Source organism: Narcine bancroftii, chromosome 5 (assembly GCF_036971445.1).
Source record: "Narcine bancroftii isolate sNarBan1 chromosome 5, sNarBan1.hap1, whole genome shotgun sequence".
NCBI classification, from domain to species: domain Eukaryota; kingdom Metazoa; phylum Chordata; class Chondrichthyes; order Torpediniformes; family Narcinidae; genus Narcine; species Narcine bancroftii.
This window is the reverse complement of record NC_091473.1, coordinates 85797762-85822076: the sequence shown is the minus strand read 5'-3', so window position 1 is coordinate 85822076 and position 24315 is coordinate 85797762. Positions and strand designations below refer to the sequence as shown.

At 40.2% G+C, this 24315-nt stretch overlaps 1 protein-coding gene across 3 annotated transcripts in view; it reads right to left on the bottom strand.

Annotated features, from left to right (window-relative positions):
• The window catches only part of dhx9 (DEAH (Asp-Glu-Ala-His) box helicase 9), a 134513-nt gene extending 118743 nt beyond the window's left edge, over positions 1-15770 (bottom strand). The window contains exons 1-2 of one of the 3 annotated variants that reach the window (XM_069938192.1): positions 15663-15757; positions 11374-11469 (exon numbers count right to left, since the gene is read on the bottom strand). The gene's annotated coding sequence lies outside the window, so the exon portion shown is untranslated. Of the gene's footprint in view, positions 1-11373; positions 11470-15662 lie in introns of all 3 variants that reach the window. The other 2 variants (XM_069938191.1, XM_069938193.1) reach the window with 2 other exon arrangements.
• Between the last annotated feature and the right edge of the window lie 8545 nt (positions 15771-24315).

Here is a 24315-nt window from a genome sequence, read left to right as displayed (position 1 = left end):
CCATATTCCTTCAATTTCTTATGTAATTCTTTTACTGATAACTCTGGTTCTGTTAGGTATACTATGATGTCATCTGCAAATAAGCTGATTTTATACTCCTCCTTTATTTTTATCCCTTTTATTTTATTTTCTATTGTTATCAGTTCTGCCAAAGGTTCTATTGCTAAGGCGAACAATGAGGGGGTTAGTGGACATCCCCCTGTCTAGTTGACCTACTTAATTTAAAGTGACTCGATACATATCCATTTACTGTTACCTTCACCAACAGTCCATTATACAATGCTTTAATCCAATTTATATATTTTTCTGGTAGATTGAACTTCTGTAATATTTAAATAAGTAATTCACTCTACTCTGTCAAAGGTTTTTTTTCTGTGTCTAGAGCAACAGCCACTATTGATTTCTTATTTCCTTGAACTGCGTGGATTAAATTAATAAGTTTGCAGACATTGTCCGCTGTTCGTCTTTTCTTAATAAGCTTGTTTTACTATTTTAGGTACACTATCGGCCAATCTGTTTGCTAATAATTGTACTATTATCTTATAGTCTGAGTTAAGTAGAGATATTGGTCTATATGATACTGGTGTTAATGGATTCTTCCCCGTCTTTGTTATTACTGTAATTATTGCTGTCTTACATAAATCTGGCAAGTTTTGTGTTTCTTCTATCTGGTTCATTACTTCGAGAAGATGAGGAATTAATAACTCTTTAAATGGTTTATAGAATTCTATTGGAAATCCATCCTCTCCTGGTGTTTTATTGTTCAGCAGCTTTTTTAATAGATCCTGTATTTTCTCTATTTCAAATGGTTTTATTAGCTTGTTTTGCTCTTCTTGCAATTTTGGCAATTTAATTTTAGCTTAAAATTCCTCTATTTTGTCATCTTTCCCCATGTTCTCAGTTTGATACAATTGTTCATAAAATATTCATTAATTTCTGTTGGATTATATGTAATTTATTTGTCCTTTTTCCTTGATGCAGCATTGTTCTTTTAGCTTGTTCATTTTTAAGTTGCCAGGCTAATATTTTATGTGTTTTTTTCTCCCAGATCGTAATAGTTTTCCTTTGTTTTCATTAAGTTGTTCTCCACCTTGTACATTTGTAATGTTTCATATTTAATTTTTTTGTCTGCCAATTCTCTCCCTTTTTACTAACTCCTTTTCTGTACTTACTATGACCAAGCCATGAAAGACCCCAACAATGAAGACGCTGTTTACATCTGGTACCGCACGGATGGCAGTCTCTTCAATCTGAGGCGCCTGCAAGCTCACACCAAGACACAAGAGAAACTTTGCAGATGATGCCGCTTTAGTTGCCCATTCAGAGCCAGCTCTTCAGCGCTTGACGTCCTGCTTTGCGGAAACTGCCAAAATGTTTGGCCTGGAAGTCAGCCTGAAGAAAACTGAGGTCCTCCATCAGCCAGCTCCCCACCATGACTACCAGACCCCCCACATCTCCATCGGGCACACAAAACTCAAAACGGTCAACCAGTTTACCTATCTCGGCTGCACCATTTCATCAGATGCAAGGATCGACAATGAGATAGACAACAGACTCGCCAAGGCAAATAGCGCCTTTGGAAGACTACACAAAAGAGTCTGGAAAAACAACCAACTGAAAAACCTCACAAAGATAAGCGTATACAGAGCCGTTGTCATACCCACACTCCTGTTCGGCTCCGAATCATGGGTCCTCTACCGGCACCACCTACGGCTCCTAGAACACTTCCACCAGCGTTGTCTCCGCTCCATCCTCAACATCCATTGGAGCGCTTACACCCCTAACGTCGAAGTACTCGAGATGGCAGAGGTCGACAGCATTGAGTCCACGCTGCTGAAGATCCAGCTGCGCTGGATGGGTCACGTCTCCAGAATGGAGGACCATCGCCTTCCCAAGATCGTGTTATATGGCGAGCTCTCCACTGGCCACCGTGACAGAGGTGCACCAAAGAAAAGGTACAAGGACTGCCTAAAGAAATCTCTTGGTGCCTGCCACATTGACCACCGCCAGTGGGCTGATAACGCCTCAAACCGTGCATCTTGGCGCCTCACAGTTTGGCGGGCAGCAACCTCCTTTGAAGAAGACCGCAGAGCCCACCTCACTGACAAAAGGCAAAGGAGGAAAAACCCAACACCCAACCCCAACCAACCAATTTTCCCCTGCAGCCGCTGCAAACGTGTCTGCCTGTCCCGCATCGGACTTGTCAGCCACAAACGAGCCTGCAGCTGACGTGGACTTTTTACCCCCTCCATAAATCTTCGTCCCGCGAAGCCAAGCCAAAGATTTCCCAATTGTAATCCTTTTTCATCTTAGTCACATAATTTATTATCTGCTCTCCAATGAAGGCTTTCATTGCATCCCATAATATAGATTTGTCTTTCACTGATCCTGTGTTTATTTCAAAATATGTTTTGATTTGACATTCAATAAACTCCCTAAATTCCCGTCTTTTAAATAACATGGAGTTTAACCTCCATCTATATGTTCTTGGTGGGATGTCCTCCAGTTCTATTGGTAATAATAGGGTGAATGATCAGATAGTAGTCCAGCTTTATACTCAGTTTTCCTGACTCTCCCTTGAATATGGGCTGACAACAAAAACATATCAATCCATGAGCAAGTTTTGTGCCTACTCAAATAATATGAAAATTCCTTCTCTCTTGGTTGTTGCCCGCTCCATATATCCATAAGTTTCATTTCCTGCATTGATTCAACCATAAATTTGGCTACTTTATTCTTTTTACTTGTCTTTTGTCCAGTTTTATCAAATATTGAGTCCAAATTAAGGTTAAAATCCCCTCTTATCAATATATTTCCTTGTGTGTCTGCAATGTTCAAAAAAAATCCTGCATAAATTTTGATCCTCCTCATTAGATGCATATATATTGAGCAAATTTCAAAATTCTGAGTATATCCGACACTTATGCATACTTATTGCATACCTCCCTGCCCAATCTATTATTTCCTCCTCTATTTTGAATGGTACATTTTTGTTAACTAGTATGGCTACACCTCTAGCTTTTGAATTATAGGATGCTGCCGTTATGTGTCCTACCCAGTCTCTCTTTAGTTTGTTATGTTCCGCTTCAGTTAGATGAGTTTTCTGCACAAATGCTATATCTACTTTTTCCTTCTTCAATAAATTTAGTAGCCTCTTCCTTTTAATTTGGTTATGTATTCCATTAATGTTTATAGTCATATAGTTCAACATGGCCATCTTATATCTTGCATACAATCTTTTCCAACTCTATCCCCCTTTTCCCCATTTTCATCTCTTAGCTGTCTCTTATTACACTTAATGTATGACAACACATTTTAAACAAAGTATCCACGCAGTTCCCACATCCACTAATACATTAACCCCAAAAGTCCGTCCCCCCCCTCTCTGAATTGCCCCATATCTCTTGCCGGGCAACCACAACTCCCCTTTTCATTTGGATTGCGATCATGTTCCCAGCGTCAACTGATTTTGCAGTGACAGCTATTTCCCCCTCTACCTAGCCCTCTCCAGAAAACACTTTAAAAAAAAACACATAACAAAGTTCTCTCTCTTCCCCCTTACTCCTTTACTTCCCTTCTCTTTTCCCTCTTTAGATTTTTTTTTTTAAACATTGATTTTACATCTTTATATAAACCTTATCGCCTTTCTTCATTCTTGTTACATTTCTTCATCTCTTCTCCTGTCCTGCAAATGTTCTACGAATTCTTCCACTTTCTCTGGATCCGAGAACAGTCTGTTTTGCTCCCCGGATATAAATATTTTAAGCACTGCTGGATGTTTTAATATGAATTTGTAACCTTTTTTCAATAAAATCGATTTTGCTGCATTAAACTCCTTTCTCCTATTTAAGAGTTCAAAATTTATGTCTGGGTAAAAAAATATTTTTTGACCCTTGTGTTCCAATGGTTTATTATCTACTCTAACTTTATTCCTTGCCCGTTCCAGTATATTTTCTCTTGCCGTGTATCTCAAAATTTTTACTAAGAAGGATCTTGGTTTTTGATGTGTCGGTGGTTTCGGAGCTCATGCTCTGTGTGCCCTTTCTATTTCCATTTCTTCCTGCATTTCTGTCGTTCCCAGGACCTTTGGGATCCATTCTTTTATAAATTCCTTCATGTCTGGGCCTTCTTCACCCTCCTTCAGGCCCACTATTTTTATGTTGTTTCACCTACTATAGTTTTCCAACATAACAATTTTCTGAGATAACAACTCTTGTGTCTCTTTAATTTTTTTTGTCACTTTTGTCCAATTTTTCTCTTTAAGTCATTTACTTCCATTCCTACAGTCATTTCCTGCTCTTCCACATCCTCTACTCTTTTCCCTATTTCTGTCAGGACCAGTTCTAACCTTTGCATTTTTATCTTCTGTTCTTTTCATTTTCCTTTTAATTGCGTTAAACTCTAATGACAACCATTCTTTTAATGATCTAATTTGTTCTTCAAAAAAGACTATCTATATTCTGTTCATCAGTTTTACCTTCTATTTCTCTGAAGATCTTGGTCTTCTCTTTCTCTTCTTCTGTGTCTGTATCTGTGTTTGTGTCTTCTTCTCTTCTTTGTGTCTGTGTCTCTTCTGTTTTTCCTGATGAACTGCTGTATCCCTTTGTCGGTTCTCTTGTTGCTGGGCCTCTTGTTGCTGGTCCTCCCCTCCTGGGCTGCTCGTCTGTTGTGGTTCCTGACGTTGATCTTCTTGTTGGTCATCCTTCTGTCTATCTCCCTCGTCTGTTTCTTCGCTTCCTCTTCTGCTGGCTTCCTCGTCCTCCAGCTGAGTGCCCTGGTGTCGGGCGTCCCTCAGCTATTCGCTCTGTGACAGCCCACTCCTCTGCTGATCCCCCTCCCGCCGGTGTACTCTTTCTCCTTTGATTGCACACTGCGCACTTTTGTTTGGCTCAGAAAGCCATTTTTGTAGTGCACCGGCTGGTGGGTTGCGACTCCGCAAGGCACGTACTGAACTCAAGGGTTGGGCACTCCTCGCCACCACAGCGTCCTGTTCCTTTGTGCAGGTAAGGGGTTCTTCTATCTTTGCCAACGACTTTTCTACTTCTTCCAGTTGCTTTTACTTTCTCCTTTTTGGGAGCCATCTTCTTTCTCTTCTCTGTATCTTTATCTTCTATTTATTTTTATTTTTGTTATGCTTTGCTTTTTCCTAACTTTTTTCCTATTTTCCCGGAGAGGGCTGGTTTTCCCAACCGGCCACTACTCCATCACGTGACTCCCCAATAAATGTTTAAAATTGAAGAAAGTTTAATTCATTACAGGATGGTTATAACCCCTCCCCTTCCTCTCCCAAAACCTCACTCTCAAAAAAATTATATATACAAGATAGATAGATATATATTTATTTTATATTACTCTTTATATAAGAAAAGATAGCATCATGGATTTCCAACGCACTGGAATTCAATATAGTTTATATGTTCAGTTTAAGGAAGAAGGTTAACACAGGTAGGTCTCAAGAGGCTGGAAGAACATTTCTACATGTTTATACCAAAAATGTGCATATATGGCCTTCAAATTTGCAAAATATAGGATATTAATTTTCTCTAAAGGAATACAGCTTTGAATTTCTGCATTCCATCTTCCCATACCAAAATGGGAATCAGACTTCCAAGTCTCTGCAATACAATTTCTTGCTATTGCAAATGCTATTTTAACAAATTTCACTTGATACATTGATAATTTCAACTTAGGTTTTGTTCCTTCTATATTCCCCAATAAGAATACATCTGGATTTATTGGAAATACTGTACCTGTAACTTGTTCTAAAAAGTTCCCCAAGTCCATCCAAAAAATGTATTACCTTAGAGCATGACCAAGTTCAATGCAAGAAAGTACCTATCTCTTCACCACACCTAAAACATTGATCTGACAAATCTGATTTCATTCTATTTAATTTTTGTGGCGTTATATATAAATGATGTGAGAAATTACTTATCTATGTTACATTAATAGCATGTCATATAATTTCGACAGAGATCTAACCATCTTTGCTCATCAATTGTAATATTCAAATACAGTTCCCATTTCTGTCTTGATTTATGCACTCTTCGTTTAATAGCTCCTGTTTGCAATAAGAAAAACAATGGAGAAGTAAATTTCTTAGTGATTCCTCTCCTAATAAGAGTTTCCACCTCACTACAGATGAGTAACTACATCTCTGAATCTAACTTTTCCCTTAAATATGCTCGTAATTGAAAATAATATTGCTAGGTATTCCATATTTATTCCTCAATTGTTCAAATGACATCAATTGGCCTTCAATATTTATAATACCCTTACTAAACCAAGTAATTAAAAATTGTTAGGGCCCAGAGGACATCAAAGCCCAGCAGCAATAGATATTCACCAAGACAAATGGTTTCTTAAACACAAGTTGCTTTTAATTATCTTTAAACATGAAAACAGGATCAAACTTTAACTTATTACCATTAACTTAACCTCCTTAAATTCTAAGCACACATGTATGCAATGTGTGTGTAAGTTCAGAAAAGTTCTTTGATTCACAGTCCAGTTTCACTTCTCACTCCTCCAAGTTCACTGGTTGCAGGCAATTCTTATACTGTGCACAGAATTTTACATTTATGAAGTTCACCAAGCTTTGGTGCTTGAAAAGTAAATGGTTACAGCTCCGGAAGGTTCTTGTTAGTTTTCAGAGAGATTTGTTGCTCATTGGACACCCACAACTGATTCCTTTAGATCAGCCACTTCAGTGTCTTGCCGAAGAAACTTACCCCATCAGGGTTTTCCAGATGATAACCTCTTTCCTTTAGGTCACCACAGAGTTCCTTTTTGTTTCCCTTATTTTAAGTGAAACATTAGGCAGCCAGCCCTCTACTTTTGTATAAACCACAAGGGCTTTGACCAGGCTGAACCAAGATCTCACAACCAGTCTTCAAAATGGGGGTTTTCCACAAGCTTGCCAGCTTGTCATGTTCCAGACCCAGCTGCTGCCACTGAACCATAGAACTGAATTCTCTCTCACTTAGAGAAAACCACATGACCCTCTTAGAACAGTCAACTGCACTCAGACAGACTGCAGCTCCATACCTAATCTTTTGAATTCGTCCATCTGCTGCTTTCCAAAACAATAATCCATTACTCCACAGCATGTCCAATTAACACCTACTTGTGAAGTCCTTATAGGCATTCTTCAAAGTTTCTCCAAAGGCATCGGGAGCCTGGACTATCTGACTTGAGCAGAGCTCTAGCATTTTAAATGAGATCCGTTTTGAAGTGTTTGTATCTGTATGTGATCTTAACTAAAAAAAACCTGCCACAATTTATCTCCTTATCTATACAGAATATAAAATATAACATAATCTGTCACAAAATCGATTGTCCTTTGTTCCAATTTCATCATTTATCTTATTCCAAATAATCAAATATTTCAACAGTGATGTATCTTTTACACCAATTATTAATTATCAATCCCATTTATATAAAAAGATCTTCTGCTAATCTTTCCCCTATTTTGTCCAATTCAATTTTAATCCATGTCAGTTATTTTTCCACCTTCAAAAAAGTGAAAAATTTCATTTGGGCTCCTTGATAATAATTTTTTAAGTTGGGAAGCTCAAGGCCTCCCAATTCACATTTCCACATTAATCATTCTATAGAAAATCTTGACATTTTACATTTCTAAAGAAATTTCCTTACATATTTATTTCCTTTTTTTTCAAATTTTATTTTATTGGCACATGTAAAAAATACATACATAGCCAAATTATTATAAATCAAAATCAATACATGCTATTTTATCAATTTTTTCTCCCCCACCCCTTTCCTCCCACACAGGAAAACCCCCAAAAGCAATGAAAAGGTAAAGAAAGCAAATAGACTAATTATATAAATACTGGATGTTACGTTATAATTAATTGTAACTTAATTATGTTAAGCTCTACAACTATGAATATATCCACTAAATAAAATATACAATTAACTAAAACACTAGCTAAGAAATTGAGATAAGGTGAGGCTAGAGAGTGACAAACTCTAATCCATAATCTACCAATTAACTTAGTGTAGATCTTTATAAGGTTATAGCACCAATCTTTTGCAAATATGGAAACCAAATAGTCAAAAAATATTTATTCTTTAAAATATATATAATCTTTTCCATGGGTATACAACTTCGCATTTCATGCCATCTATCCAATACTAAATCAGTGTCCAATTTCCATGAAACAGCTATACATTATCTGGCAACTGCCAGTGCAATTTTAAAAAATTCCTTTTGAAACCATTCCAACTTTAAATCTGGATTAATCCATGAAATATCCCCCCAAAGAAATAACGTAGGATTTCTCAAGAGTCTAATACCCATTACCTGCAAAAGAAAATGTATTAAATTGGTCAAAAAAAGTGTTCGAATTTGGACACATCCATGAAGAATGTAAAAAGTACCTATATCCTGTTTACATCGGAAACATTTGTCCAAAGTATCTGAATTCAATTTATTAAAATTTTGAGGTGTAAAATATAACTGATGTATAAAATTATACCTGACATTTATTGTATTTTTCATACTATCAGAACATATTTGTGTCCAATTTCGATCAATTATATCTATAGCCAAAATCCTTTTCCATCTTTGTTTCGATTTATACAAGTCTTTCTTCTTTACTCCCCCCCCCCACAAAAGTAAGATACATCACAGATATAATCTTTTATATTTGGATTTGATATTACTATTTCTATTTCATTATCATCTGACAACAAATATGAAGTGGTTAATCTTTCTTGTAAAAAAGCTTTTAACTGATCATATTGAAATAATGTATTATTTTGTATTCCATACTTAATTTTCAATCGATCAAATGTCATTAAATGTCTACCTTGATAACAATCTTTAGTAGACTTTATTAAATTTTTGACCAATGAATAAAATTTATATTATTCAATGTGAATGGGATAAATTGATTTTGTACCAATGGAATTCTCCCTAATCCATACCCCTTAATATCGAGCACCATATGTACCTTAGGCCACACTCCAACTGTCTTAATATTGGTGTATCTACTTTCCCCATTTACATAAAAATTCTTTGGATTGTTTTTCACCTATCTTATTCATTTCTATAGTAACCCAAGCCACCTTTTCTCCCTCCTCAAAAAAGGAAGAAAGAAATCTTAGCTGGGCTGCTTTGTCATAATATTCAAAATTTGGAAGCTGTAAACCTCCTATCTGAAATCTCCACATTGATTTTTCTATATAAACTCTTGACATTTAACCTTTCCATAAAAATGTCCTTATAATTTTATTTAGGTCCTTAAAAAACATTTTAGGAATATCAATAGGTAATGATTTAAATAAATACTGTACTTGAGGAAAAGCATTCATTTTAATACAATTTACTCAATCAATTAGTGTAATTGGTAAATCTACTCATTTTTTAAAATTCTCAGCAATTTTCTTAAACAATAATTAAGTTTAAACAAATTTTCTAAATGCTTATCAAAGAGCTGTAGCGGCAGATGCAGATATTCATTGGCTGGCTAAAAAGCACAGCGAGGAAAGATAAGTTTGCACAACCAACCCCTCCAATATTGACCCCATGACACACTCTAGTGCTCTTAGCACATCATTCCCTCAGCAGGCAACACCCCAAGACAAGCAACCAGCCTGTGAACACCTCATCTTGGTGTTATTATCACAGGCATTATGGAGTAAATGCCCGAAAGTGCCTTCCACCCTGCCCATTTGCGGGAAATGCCCAGACCAAATATCAATAAGGGCTGCAGCGGTTGGCAAGAAACATGTAAACCTACTGTATGTAAGGGATCAGTTGTCCCAACGAAAATTTCTGGTGGACATGGGTTCAGACGTTGGTGTATTTCTACCCACCGATTTTGACACACGCCATCCTACCCTGGACCTGCAACTACGAGCAGTTAATAGTTACAACATTCTGACCTTTGGCACCAGGAAGATGAATATCAAGTTTGAGAATCATCTCTACAATTGACCATTTATAATAGCAGCAGTATCCCGACCTTTGCAGATTTTCTTCCGGCTCATTCATATCTCGTCGACTTAAAAGGGTGTCAGCTAATAGACAGAACTACTTTTCAGACTATTCCTTTGGCTGATGCCTATACCCCTGCTCTGCACTTTCAAACATTAAGTAAACCAGTAGATTCTCCAAGCTGTTGGAAGATTTCCCTGAGATTACAACTACAATTTTCTGCCCCCACTGCAAAGCATGTTGTTACTTACTGCATTTGAACTCAGGGCCCTCCTATCCACTCTAAAGCATGTCGCTTCCCTCCAGAGAAGCTGTGTTTAGCTAAGGAAGAGTTTGCCAAGATGGAGGAACTAGGCATAATTCGTAGGTTCGACAGTCCCAGGGCATCTCCATTACATATGGTCCAGAAACAAAATGGAGCTTGGAAACCTTGTGGAGATTACAGGTTGCTTAACAATGTCAACATCCCAGATCATTATCCGATACCTCATATTCAGGATTTCTCAACTAATTGACATGGAGCAAAGATCTTCTCCAAAATATACTTGGTGCGTGGTTATCACCAGGTACAAGTAGGTTCCAAAAGTCACAATTACTACCCAGTTTGGGTTGTTCAAATTTTTATCAATGGATTCGGATTAAATGCTCAATCATTTCAACAGGTGATGGATACATTTATCTTGACAACATTTCAGTGGCCAGTGGAACTAAGGAAAAACATTTGGAACATCATCATACACTTTTTATTCATGTTCAAAAGTGTGGACTGACCTTAAATCTGGATAAATGCATTTTTAGACATGATTATTTCTTGGGGCATAGGATTACTCAAGAAGGCGTGACTCTGATGCCATCCAAAGTTGAGGCCATTACCAAGTGCTCAAGACCAGCTATGGCTAAAAGTTGGTTTCTTCTAGGAGCAGCTCATATCATGAAGCATCTTTTTGATTTAATGTCCGGAAGCACCAGAACCATTCATTGAATGGAAGAGGGAAACAACGCCTTCTTGAAGACGAAAGATTTGCTGGCTCATGCCACTATGCACAGCTACCCAGTTTTAAATGCAGCCACTGCCCTTTCTACAGATGCTTCCAGTATGGCCATAGGAGGTGCACTTCATCAATATGTCAACAGCCAATGAAAACTGTTAGTATTCTTCATCCGCCATATTTGTGAAGTAGTGAAGAAATACAGTGCTTTTGATAAGGAGTTCTTGTCTATTTGACATTTCTGTTATTTTGTGGAGGACAGAGATTTTACTATGTACACCTACCACAAGCCCTTAATATTTGCATTTTCCAAGGTTGTAGAGCCCTTATCAGCAAGACAACAGCAATCATCATTAATTTCAGAATTTTCCACAAAAATACTACATATTTCCAGAAAAGACAATGCTCTGCTCCACTCACGGTTTCGTCTGTAGATCAAGGTATTGACTACACACTTTGGCCACGGTCCAAGAACATGACCAGGAGACAAATGCTTATCGGACTACAATCTCAAACCTGCAATTGAAAGATGTCCAGTTTGGAATTGATGACAAACTACGCCTCTGTGATATATCAACAGCACACTCACGCCCAGTAGTTTGAGCATCGTGGAAACGACAAGTTTTCGACTCTGTGCAACGTCTCTCACGCCCATGTTCATATGGTTTCGGACAGGTTCATGTGGCACAGTCTTAAAAAAGACATTACACAAATGGCGAGGTCCTGCATTACTTGCCAAAAAAACAAAAGTTCAGCAGCATACAAAAGTACCACTGCAGTCCTTCATGGCAGTTACTCAGTGTTTTGCTCATGTCCACATGAACATCGTTGGTCCACTTCCTGTTTCAAGAGGATACTGTTATCTTTTTATAGTAATAGACAGGTTTATACGATGGCCCAAGGCCGTGCCTATGGTAGATGCTACTACAGACACCTGTGCTCAGGCATTCCTCAGTTCCTGGGTGTCTCATTTTAGTTTATCGGCACATGTTACTTCGGATAGAGGACCATAATTTACTATTATTGGCCTTGTCACGGAGCATGGGTTCTGATTTGGAAGCTGTTTTGGTTTAAGAGCTCTATGTGATATTTCAATCTCTTTTCGGCAATCAAAGTTCACTTGGCCCATTACTTCAAGAATCCATTTCATAAAGAAACCAATTGGATCTTGCTCCTCCACTCCTTCTTTTAGACCTAATATTTTAATGTTATTGACTAAAATTTTCCCTGATTCTGACTCGCGGTAGTCCTCAGATCTCTTTTGACCTTCTCTTCATATCGGGCTCTAGGTCAGGCAGCAGGTGCCTTATATTTCTTTGGAGACATTTTAAAAATATTGTAGCAGTTTTTGAGTGTACTTTAAAAGTATTTAATAGTTTAAAGCATTTCTTATTCGGCACTTTTTTTACTAATTCACCAAGAGGGTTAGACTCCGACGTCCTAACTCTACAGCATCACATGACATCCCCCTATATTGGCTCCTAGGACAAGGTGCCAGTGTCAAAGGGGCTATAGATAGTATGATTGGTTTGCAGGATTCCTCAAACAATCTGAAAGGATTACCCTGATTTTGATTCTGTCACAAATTCATTGACACTGTTTCGAAAACTAAGGACATTCAGATAAAATGCTCTTCCATTGTCCTTTTACAAGCAAGTAATCTTTGCAATTTGACTTTTCTGTACTCTACGTTTACTTTCTTCTTTTCCAACTTTTGCTTTGGTCTCCATGTTGCTTTCCTCAGTCTTTCTGCATGGATTTCCACCCCCGCCATATCAATTTAAACCTTCCCCATTAGCACAAGCAAACAATCCCCCAAGGACACAGACCTGACAACATGAAGAGGATCTAATTTATTCTGGCCCTATCTTCCCCCAGAACCAGTTCCAATGCACCAAGATTGTGAAACCCTTCCTCCTCCATGCTGCTCAAGTCATGCATTCATCCTAACTATTCTGCTATTCCTGCTCTGACACCAGTAGTAATCCTGAAATTAGTACATTGAGGTCCAACCATTTATCTCGTTTCCCTAAATTCAGCATGTAGGACCTCATTTTGCTTTTTACCAATATCATTGGCACCTACATGCATAGAACTAGATGTTCACTCTCTCCTATCACAATGTCCTTCAGCCATTCAGAAAAATGCCTGATCCTTGCACCCTGGAAGGATATATATTGAGTAAACAAAAAAAAACTACCTGATGACCAATTTCCAGATCACATCCAATGATTTCCTGCTGTGAACTGTTCTAATGGAGTGAAATTTGTTTACATAGCTCCATTTTGTGATTTCAGGTCCAATCGTTGCAACTTTTCAATGTATTCAATGCAAGTGGTTGATTCACTGATATAATTTCTATTGTGTTTTTTGTTTATATATTAACAGTTTTAGATTATGTATGTGTATTATGTAGTGGTCATCACATTTTGTTTTTCCAGAGAGTTTGCACCCTTACTACCCCTTGCAGACATTGAGACTAATACTCTAGATCACACATGTCAAACTCTGGCCCGCGGGTCAAATTTGGCCAGCGATATAATTATATTTGGCCCGCAAGATCATTTCAAAAATGTATTAGAGGTGGCCCGCTAGCTGCCGCGCCAGTATAGCGCATGCACAGCTTATTCTATAAATCCCAGAATGCATTGGCGTCAGCCCGCTAATCGCCCCCACCTCCTCTGTTTACATTGCAGGGTCTCACCGTGGACTCTGGTTTTGGGGCCTGGCCGGTGTCAGAGGAAGCCAAGGCTGCTTCCCAGCGCCCGGAACCAGAGGCCTCGGGCCTGACCTCGCCAGGACCATTGCCCACTCCCCCTCCCTGCCACAGGCCGACCCGCGACTCACGGTGATGGGGCCGCTGATCCGCCGAAATGCCCCCGCACTGTCGTGTCCCCCCGCTCGCCCCCCCACCGCAGCGCAGCCTGGCCAGTGTCAGGGGAAGCCAAGGCCGCTTCCCAGCGCCCGGAACCGGAGGCCTCGGGCCTGATCTCGCCAGGACCGTTGCCCACTCCCCCTCCCTGCCGCAGGCCAACCCGCGACTCACAGTGACGGGGCCGCTGATCCACAGAGATGCCGCCCTGCAGTGAGAGCCGATGCCCCCGCACTGTTGTTGTCCAACCCGATCCTCCGCAAACCCCGCACACAGGCCTGAGTAAGTATTATGAACTTTAATCTCAGGATAAAACGATCTTCCAATGGTTTCATGTCACAGTGATAAATATATTCCTGGTTAAAAATGGTCCTGCACCAGGATACAAGCTCATTAGGCATAAAACTTGAAAAGTGTGTAAATCAAAGGATATCTGTACCAGTGGAAAAAGGGCATGGCAAATAACCCTGCTAGAGTTCATGCCCACAATCAGTCACCCATTTGATTGTTTCAGGAATCATGTTATTCTCCCACATTCTCAATAGCCCTCAGATTTTACTATTCGACAGCACACTAGCAACATTTGACAAATCCTCTATAGAGAAATATTATTTATTGAATATTTTATTTCTCATTTGTTAATGCTTCTGGAAAGAGTTTATCCAAAACTATTATTAAACATTTATTTTAATAAGAAAAAGTTTAACATTACATATGTGGAAAGAAGAGAAAACATGCAGATGTTGAAAATTTTCAATAAATATTTAGTTCGGCCCTTGACTTAATCCAAGTTTTTAATTTTGGCCCTCCGTGAATTTGAGTTTGACACCCCTGCTCTAGATGAAGTGTAATATGACTGATATCTTAGATTGTCAACTTTCTTGCTTTTGCATTCCTCGGTCTGTATGAGGGAGTCAAGGAAATCAATTTTTTGTTAAAATCCACTTGTTCTGCCAGGTTCAAGAATTACAATCATTCATGTTGTAACATTCCACAATTAACCATATTACCAACACAGAAGAACCGGAGACAAGAAACTGCAGATGCTGGAGTTAACAGTAATCTGCTGGAGGAAAAGGAGTGTCCTCGGATCGGGTCGGAACCCTTGTTGATGATTCGTGATGAAGGGTTCCGAATCGAAACTTTTTGACAGGTCCTTTTCTCCTTCTGATGCTGCTCGACCCGCTGAGTTCCTCCCGCGGATTGAATTTCGCAAGGAGGAACAATTTACTGGGAATACCAACCCCAGTGCTCCAAGTATTACGTTCGTCCTTCAAATGCTAGGATTCCCACCTCCCCCCCCCCCTTTCATTTGTTAAAAATTTGAAACGTGTGGTAATAGCGCACCTATCAAAATAAGGGATTACAATCCATAATAGATCCACCACGCTGGTACACGGAGATAAAATTTGGCAAATGATTCGGCCACAGCACCCCGGCGTAATTCATTGCTCGCGTTTTATACGTGTTTACATTTATTGCAGACTTTCCATCAGACAGCTATTGTCCCCGCAAAAAAAAAGTGAGGGTGATCCTAAGTTTTAACGGAATTTCCAACACAAATGCGGCACAAGATCAATCTGAAAATAGTTTTCTTAAAGGACAACGCCAACCAGTGACTTGACCCCCCCCCTCCCCCTCCCCCCAGAGAACGCGAAACGACGGCAACGCAAGAGCCCTGCGAGGAGCGGGGCCCCGAGCCGGGGCAAGTGACGCTGCGTCGCCGGGCCCGGGGGCACCGGCTGCCAGCGGCGCGAGGAAAAGCCAAAGGAGACGAACCCAACCCTATCAAACTCAACTCCGAGCTTTCCACCGCCCGCCGCCCATTCATCCGTACCTGGCCCTCGCCCTGAGGCAACTCCTCCGTTCAGTAATGGCCAACACGGACCGGGACGCCAACCGCCACACGCATAAAATGGCGACGGCCACGAGAGCCGAACAGACCAACTGGTGCAATAAAAAGTGGATTCACATACCAACATTCTTCTGCAGATTCAAACGCTCTTACTTTGATTTTTCAAATTACTGTATAGTTTTTTTTCCCCAAATTGAAAGTTTCGTAGAGTATGAATAATGAAACTTTGATCCATCTTTTTATTTCATTCCCCCCCCCCCCCCATTCCCTTTATTTGGTTTCTCCTGAAGCGAAGTTATGACGTCATGCGCAGAAGCCGCGGATCAATGGATGGCACGTGCCTGGTGACGGAGGGAAATGTGGGCGTGTCTGAGTAAATACTCGCAGAAGCTTAGCAGGTATCGCAGCGTCGATAGGAAAGTTGTGTTACCGACGGTTCTATAAACAAAGAACAGGAAGACCTCAGAATAAAGACTGAAGAATGGCTTGGGGAGGAGCCGAAGGCCAACAAACTGCGTTACTTGGCGATGATAAGAGGTGAGAATCGAATTTAACTCTGTGAAAGGAGACAGAAGGAAAAGAAGGAGAGATTGCTGGGGGAAAGGTGACAGGGGGAAGAAGGGCGTGGGTTAATGGAAACTGGAGAAGTTGATGTTAATGCCACAAGTTGGAGGGTGCCCAGATAGAAATTGAGGTGCTGTTCCTCCAATTGGCAGGCAGTCTCAATCTGGCAGTACGAGACCATGGACAGGCATGACTGTGAGGAAATGGGTTGATGAATTGGGAAGGCCACTGGGAAATTCATGCTATGGTGCTGAACAAAATGATCTCCCAGACTGTGTCCAGTCCCTGTGATGCAAAGGAGACCACAATGGGAGCACCAGATGCAGATTCACAAGTGAAATGTTGCTTCACTTGGAAGGACTGTTTGGAGCCCTGAACGATGGTGAGGGAGGATAAATTGGTGCAAGTGGAGCATTTCTTGCAGTCACAGGGTGAGGTGCCAAGGGGACAATTGGTGGACAGGGAGTCATGGAGGGAGTGGTCCCTGTGGAAGATGGAGAGATGTGTCTGGTGGGGGAAATCGCATAATGGTAGAGGAGGGAGGATACATTGGACGTGGAGACTGATGAGGTGGTTGGTGAGGACAAGGAAATTGTGTCCTTGCTGTATGTGGGGGCAGAGAGGATAAGCAGGTAATGGAGGATATGTGGGTGAGGGCTGAGTTGATGGTGGTAGAGGGAAAGCCACGTTATTTGAAGAACATCTCTGATGATCTTGCATGGAAGACCTCTTTCTGGGAGCAGATGTGATGGAGATGGATGAGAGGGTAATGAAATCCTTCATGGTTGTAGAGGTGTAGTCGAGGTAGCTGTAGAAGATGTCTGTTGATTGTTTGTCTCCTGAGATGGTGATCGAGAGATTGAGAAAAGGGAGAGTGTTGCTGGAGATGGACCATGTGAATTTGAAATCAGGGTGCAAGTTGGCAGCAAAGTGGATAAAGTTTATGAGCTCATCATTGGGTGCATGAGGCTGCACCAAAGTAAATGTTGATGTAGCTGAGGAAGAGTTGAGGGGGCCAGGACAGATGGAGGATATGTGGGTGACGGCTGAGTTGATGGTGGTAGAGGGAAATCCACATTGTTTGAAGAAGGAGGACATCTCTGATTATCTCACATGGAAGACCTCGTCCTGAGAGCAGAACTAGTCATGGATTGACTCATTGACCTAATTTCCACACACTCTTGCAAAGTGATATGAAGATGAAGTTCTTCAAAGTGGAGTGTATAAATACGCTAACAGATCAATAGATGAGCAGTAATGAATGTTTAAACAGCCAGGTGATATCTCAGCAAAACAATATCCCAACCAGAAAGAGAAACTCTATGAGCAATAAGACATTCAAAAGTATCTTGGATAAGTAAATGGATATAAGAAAAATGGTTATGGGTATGAGGCAGGGAAAATTTGATTGTTGTGGAGTAGGTTTACATAGATAGTGCAGACCCTTCTGCCCACAATACTGTGCCTGTGCTTTAACATTCTGTAAGAATGTGGTTATCAAAGGAGATTAAAGATAATGTAAAATTGATGAGTATGGCACAGAAAGTAGCAAAGGCTGATGATGAAGCAGATCTGAAAGGTTGAATGTCAAGCAGACTGTGTCAGGTGAAGGTGTTGTGGACCTTAAAGACACACTAGGGTGGTGCGCAAACGGACCTGAAAAGGTGAATTCCAACAGCCGATGTAGGATAAACTACGAAGAAAAGCCTGTAGATGCTGTGATTGTAGTAAACACAAAAATGCTGCAGGAACTAACCAGGTCTTGCAGCATCCATAGGAGGTAAAGATGTATAACATTTCAGACCTAAGCCCTTCTTCGTACCTTGAAGGGTCAACAGATATGAAAGGTTGAGTGCTAGGCATCCTGATGGGCCAGTGGACAGGAGAGAGAGTGCAGCAGATCTGAAGGTGAGGGTAAGTGTGTTGGGTGAAATGCATTGTGGACCTGAAAGGAATATGCCAGAGTGGTGTTCACAAGGACTTGAAAAGGGTGAGTGCTGGTGGCTCACGACTCGGGAGTAAACATGAAAGCGAGAGAACTGTGTGGAACGCCAGGAGCCCTAAGAGGGTGAAGGCCCTGCTCAACTTTAAATGAACACAGCAAGGTGGTGTGCAAATGGACCTGTAAGGATGAGTGCTCAGCAGCCCCTGATAAGCCAGCGTACCTGAAGGGGAGAGAACAGCATGGAACACCAGAGGAACTGAAATGGTGAAGTCTTTGCAGCCCTGAATGCCAAGCGGACCATGTCGGGTGAATGTATTGTGGACTTGAAATATGCCCAGGTAGTGGGCAAATGGACTTGAAATGGTGAGTGCTTCATAAATCCAAAGAAGAGCCAGATATAGCTTGGGCCCATTCATTGGCACTAAAGATCCAACTTTGACTTGAAAAAAGTGATATTGAAGGTGAAATTGTTAAATTGTTGAAGTTCAGCTGGTCAGAAGAGTGAAGGTGGAAGGAAACAGGTTAGGAAGAAATTCTCCCAGAATCACAGTGCGGCTTTCGCGCAAACAGAGGAATCACTGACATGGTCTTTGCCCTCAGACAGCTCCAAGAAAAGTGCAGAGAACAAAACAAAGGACTCTACATCACCTTTGTAGACCTCACCAAAGCCTTCGACACCGTGAGCAGGAAAGGGCTTTGGCAAATACTAGAGCGCATCGGATGCCCCCCAAAGTTCCTCAACATGATTATCCAACTGCACGAAAACCAACAAGGTCGGGTCAGATACAGCAATGAGCTCTCTGAACCCTTCTCCATTAACAATGGCATGAAGCAAGGCTGTGTTCTCGTACCAACCCTCTTTTCAATCTTCTTCAGCATGATGCTGAACCAAGCCATGAAAGACCCCAACAATGAAGACGCTGTTTACATCCGGTACCGCACGGATGGCAGTCTCTTCAATCTGAGGCGCCTGCAAGCTCACACCAAGACACAAGAGAAACTTGTCCGTGAACTACTCTTTGCAGACGATGCCGCTTTAGTTGCCCATTCAGAGCCAGTTCTTCAGCGCTTGACGTCCTGTTTTGCGGAAACTGCCAAAATGTTTGGCCTGGAAGTCAGCCTGAAGAAACCTGAGGTCCTCCATCAGCCAGCTCCCCACCATGACTACCAGCCCCCCCACATCTCCATCGGGCACACAAAACTCAAAACGGTCAACCAGTTTACCGATCTCGGCTGCACCATTTCATCAGATGCAAGGATCGACAATGAGATAGACAACAGACTCGCCAAGGCAAATAGCGCCTTTGGAAGACTACACAAAAGAGTCTGGAAAAACAACCAACTGAAAAACCTCACAAAGATAAGCGTATACAGAGCCGTTGTCATACCCACACTCCTGTTCAGCTCCGAATCATGGGTCCTCTACTGGCATCACCTACGGCTCCTAGAACGCTTCCACCAGCGTTGTCTCCGCTCCATCCTCAACATTCATTGGAGCGCTTTCATCCCTAACGTCGAAGTACTCGAGATGGCAGAGGTCGACAGCATCGAGTCCACGCTGCTGAAGATCCAGCTGCGCTGGGTGGGTCACGTCTCCAGAATGGAGGACCATCGCCTTCCCAAGATCGTGTTATATGGCGAGCTCTCCACTGGCCACCGTGACAGAGGTGCACCAAAGAAGAGGTACAAGGACTGCCTAAAGAAATCTCTTGGTGCCTGCCACATTGACCACCGCCAGTGGGCTGATATCGCCTCAAACCGTGCATCTTGGCGCCTCACAGTTTGGCGGGCAGCAACTTCCTTTGAAGAAGACCGCAGAGCCCACCTCACTGACAAAAGGCAAAGGAGGAAAAACCCAACACCCAACCCCAACCAACCAATTTTCCCCTGCAACCGCTGCAACCGTGTCTGCCTGTCCCGCATCGGACTTGTCAGCCACAAACGAGCCTGCAGCTGACGTGGACATTTACCCCCTCCATAAATCTTCGTCCGCGAAGCCAAGCCAAAGAGGAAGAAATGAAGTGCTCTCAGACCATTTTTGGTGTGGGATGGAAATAGAGTATAGGGAGACTACACGACAATGTTGTTGAAGATGAGCCAGTTGGGAGCAGGAAATTGTCACAGTAGTTGAAGACTCCAGCGATATCATGGATGCAAGTGGGGGAAAAAAATGACAAATAGAAAGAAAAATAGAATTAAATTGTCCATAGTTAAACGAATTATTCTATTTTGAATCAAGAGCATTTTTGGAGTTTTTTTTTTCTTTGAACCAATTAAATTATTCAATTTGTGCCAGATAATCAAAATGTGCTTTATCATCAAAAATAAATTTAATATTTCATTTTTTATTATAAAGTCTTCTGCCACTCTCTCTCTAACTTTGTGCAATTCAATTTCCACCCATCAGAGGGAAGAGACAAATGTCATTTGGGCCGCCCAATAGAAATATTTGAAATTTGGGAGTTGTAAACCTCCCATATGATATTTCCAAGTTAATTTTTCAAGAGAGTGTGACAGAGTATTTAGAGGTGGTTTGGGAGGAATTGTTAGAGCTGCTTGGATACACACATTTTAAAACACAGAATATTTGCGGGACTTCTGCAGAATGCTTTTTGCAGGAGGCAACAAAGTATGGACAGCAACTTGGCTGGGAGAGCATGTGATCTTTGCAGGCAGAGGAGAAGAGTTTTGCTCTCAGAGAGAGAAAGGAGACAGAAATCAGTTCCTGAAGGACAAGCTGGCAAACTTTGGAAGGCTGCCTAGTCAACGGAGAAGACTGGCAGACTAAAAGGTGTCCTGAAATAAAGAGGATCATCTGGAGAACCCTTAAGGGGGCAAGTTTCATCAGCAAGACTGATTGAGAAGTAATCAATTGCAGATGACCTGGAAAAGGAATCTCTCTCTGAACACCAACAAGAACCCTCCTGAGTAACCATTTGCCTGTTAAGCACCAAAGACTGGTGAACTTTGTTAATGCTTACTTCTGTCCACAGTACAAGAATTGCCTGCTACCAGTGAGATTGGACTGTAATCCAAAGAACTTTTCTAATCTTAAATATATATTACACACACATGCGCTTAATATTAGAGGGGGGATTAAGTAGGTTAAGTAATAAGTTAAAGTTTAATTCTGTTTTCTTGTTCAAATATAATTTAAAAACTACTTTTGTTTAAGTAACCCTGTGTTGTGATGCATATCTATTGCTGCTGGTGTTTGGGGTCATCTGGATTCCATAACAGGAGATTCTAGCTAACTTACCTTTCCAAAGAAATTTCCTAATTTATTCAAGATTTGAAAAAATTTCTGCGGTAATGGTATTGGAAGACCCTGGAAAAGATATTGTAGTCATGGAAATACATTCATTTTAATACAATTTACTCTTCCAATTAATGTTATTGGGAGAATAACCCATTTACTAAATCTTCTTCAACTTACTTGAGCAAGGAGAGATGGTTCAATTTATACAAATTTTTAAAATCATTATCTACTTTTATCACCAAATATTTAATGCCATTTTTGGCCATCTGAATTTTGTGTTTCTTTTACAGTCTGTATAGTCCCCTTACATTAAAGATATCTTATTTTATACCCAGAGACCCTCCCCTAATCATCCAATTGCAAATGCAGCCTTTGTAGAGAAGTCACAAGTTCTGTCAGATATATTAATACATCGTCTGCAAAGAGACTGATCTTGTTTCACTCTAAACCAATGGTTCTCGACCTTTTTCTTTCCACTCATACCACTTTAAGTAATCCCTATGCCATAGGTGCTCTGTGGTTAATAAGGGATTGCTTAAGGTGGTATTTGGGTGGAAAGAAAAAGTTTAAAAACCACTGTTTTAATAGTACCTAATTGACTTGTTAGGTGCACGGTTTCTTAATTCCAAAGGAAATGGGCCAATGTCAATTTTTCTCAAGCAAAATACTTCAGAAACAAGTCTAGAGCAGTGATTCTCAACCTTCCCCTCCCATTCACAAAACACTTTAAGCAATCCCTTACTAATCACAGAGCACCGATGGCATAGGGATTACTTAAAGTGGTGAGTGGAAAGAAAAAGGTTGAAAACCACTGCTCTAAACCCCTTGATGTTTGGATCCTGTCAAATTATTTCCGCTAAGGATTCTATGGCCAATATAAATAGAGCCAGAGCAACTGCCGCAGTACGTTTACCTCTTCTCTGGGCCAAATGAATTACACCAAGCAGGCTTGCTATATTATCTACTGACTGCCTTTTCTTCACAAACACAGTTTGATCCATATTTATTAATTTAGGCAAATATTTTGCCAAACCTATTTGCCAAAGACTTGGCTAGTATTTTATAATCTGTATTTAATAAAGAAATTGGCATTTATGATGATGGTTTCAATGGATCCCTACCTTTCTTAGGAATCACCATTATTTTTTCTGTTGAGGATTCTGGCAAAGTGTACGATCCAACTGGCTGATTCAATACCTCCATAAAAAGGCATTAATAAGTCCTTAAATTCTTTGTAAAAGCCATCTTCACTGAGGGACTTATTAACATGTTGTGAATTCACTGCTTCCTCTATTTCCAATTGAGTAAAGGGTGCATTCAATTTCATCTGGTCAGGCCAATCTAATTTAGGCAAAGCAAATCATGATCTATTTTATGAACACTTGTGATTCCAATTTATATAATTTAGAACAATGATTTAAAAGCCTCATTAATATCCTGTGGTTTATAAGAGATCCTATTGGTTTCTGTTTCAATTGCATTGATTGTCCAGGAAACCTATTGCCAAAATAGGACTTTGAGCTCTTTCCCCCAACTCGTAATAAATATCATTGCCTTGTCCTCATTATGGCTTTTTCTATCTTATATATTTGTAAGGTATTATATTCAAGCTTTTTACTGATGAGTACCCTTCGTTTTTTGTTCTGAGCTTCTTAACTGCAAGTCCTTCTCCAAATGATGTATTCTTTTTCTAACTTATCTACCTCCCTTTGTATTAATTTTCAGTCCAATGGAAAAGAAGGCAAGGAAAATTAAATCAAAACATAATATAGATGATGTATTAAGAGCTTTAGATAAGAAAGAAGAGTACAAAGTAATGTCAAAGATGGAAGGAGCTACAGAATCATTAAATGAAAGTCAATTTTTAGAAGAAAAATACAATGAAATTATGGATAAAGTTACTAATCTTGATAAGGATTTTAATGCTTGGAACAAGAAAAAATTAAACTCTGGGATAAAATTGATGCCTTGGAAAAACATTATCAAGATTGTAGGCTTTAAGGAAGGAACTGAAGGCACTGATGCTGTAACCTTTTTTCAAGAATGGATCCCAAGAGTACTGTGAGTAAAGTGGGAATATTGAAATAGAAAGAGCCCATAGATCATCTAGGACCCCTTTTCCTTTAGCCTAAAAACCCCATTCGATACTGATTAGATGTTTAAGATTCCAGGATTGTGAAAAAAATTCTTAGAATGGCAGCCAAAGGAATGAAGAAAAGGGATGCACCACTTGTATATGAAGGGGAAAATATTTTCTTTTACCCGAATATTAGGGCATCACTTTTAAAATGAAGATGAGAATTCAATCCCATAAAGAATTCCATGTGGAGGTAAAAAGGCAATGATTTTGTCCTATGACATCCTGCCACTTTGAAAATTATGATGCTGAATGGAGAAAACAGAATTTTTTCAGACATTAAACATGCTACTGACTTTATGAATCAGTTATGGGACTTAAATGTTAATAGAATTTAATAGATGATAACATAATTTTTGTATATTTTCATTGTATTCGATTTATTCCTCTTGCAAATAAGGAATATAAATTGTATACATCTCACATTGATTCTGGGAGGGGGTTGGTGGTTCAGGGTGAGTCTGCATCACATCAGATGTGCATTTGAGCAACAAACACACCCCATATTAGTATCTTGGGTGGTGTTTTTGACTCTTCTAACATTTATAGGGAGAGTTATGTTGTTGTTTGGTTTATATCTTTTGACTTTATTTTATCTTTATCTTTCTGTTAGAGCTGTTGTTGGATCTGGGTCCAGTGTTGGAAGAAAATTATACTAGGATCTCTAGGGGAAATTTGTTGGATGGATGTGAACAAGACAATAGAAATGGACATAATTAAACTTTTATGG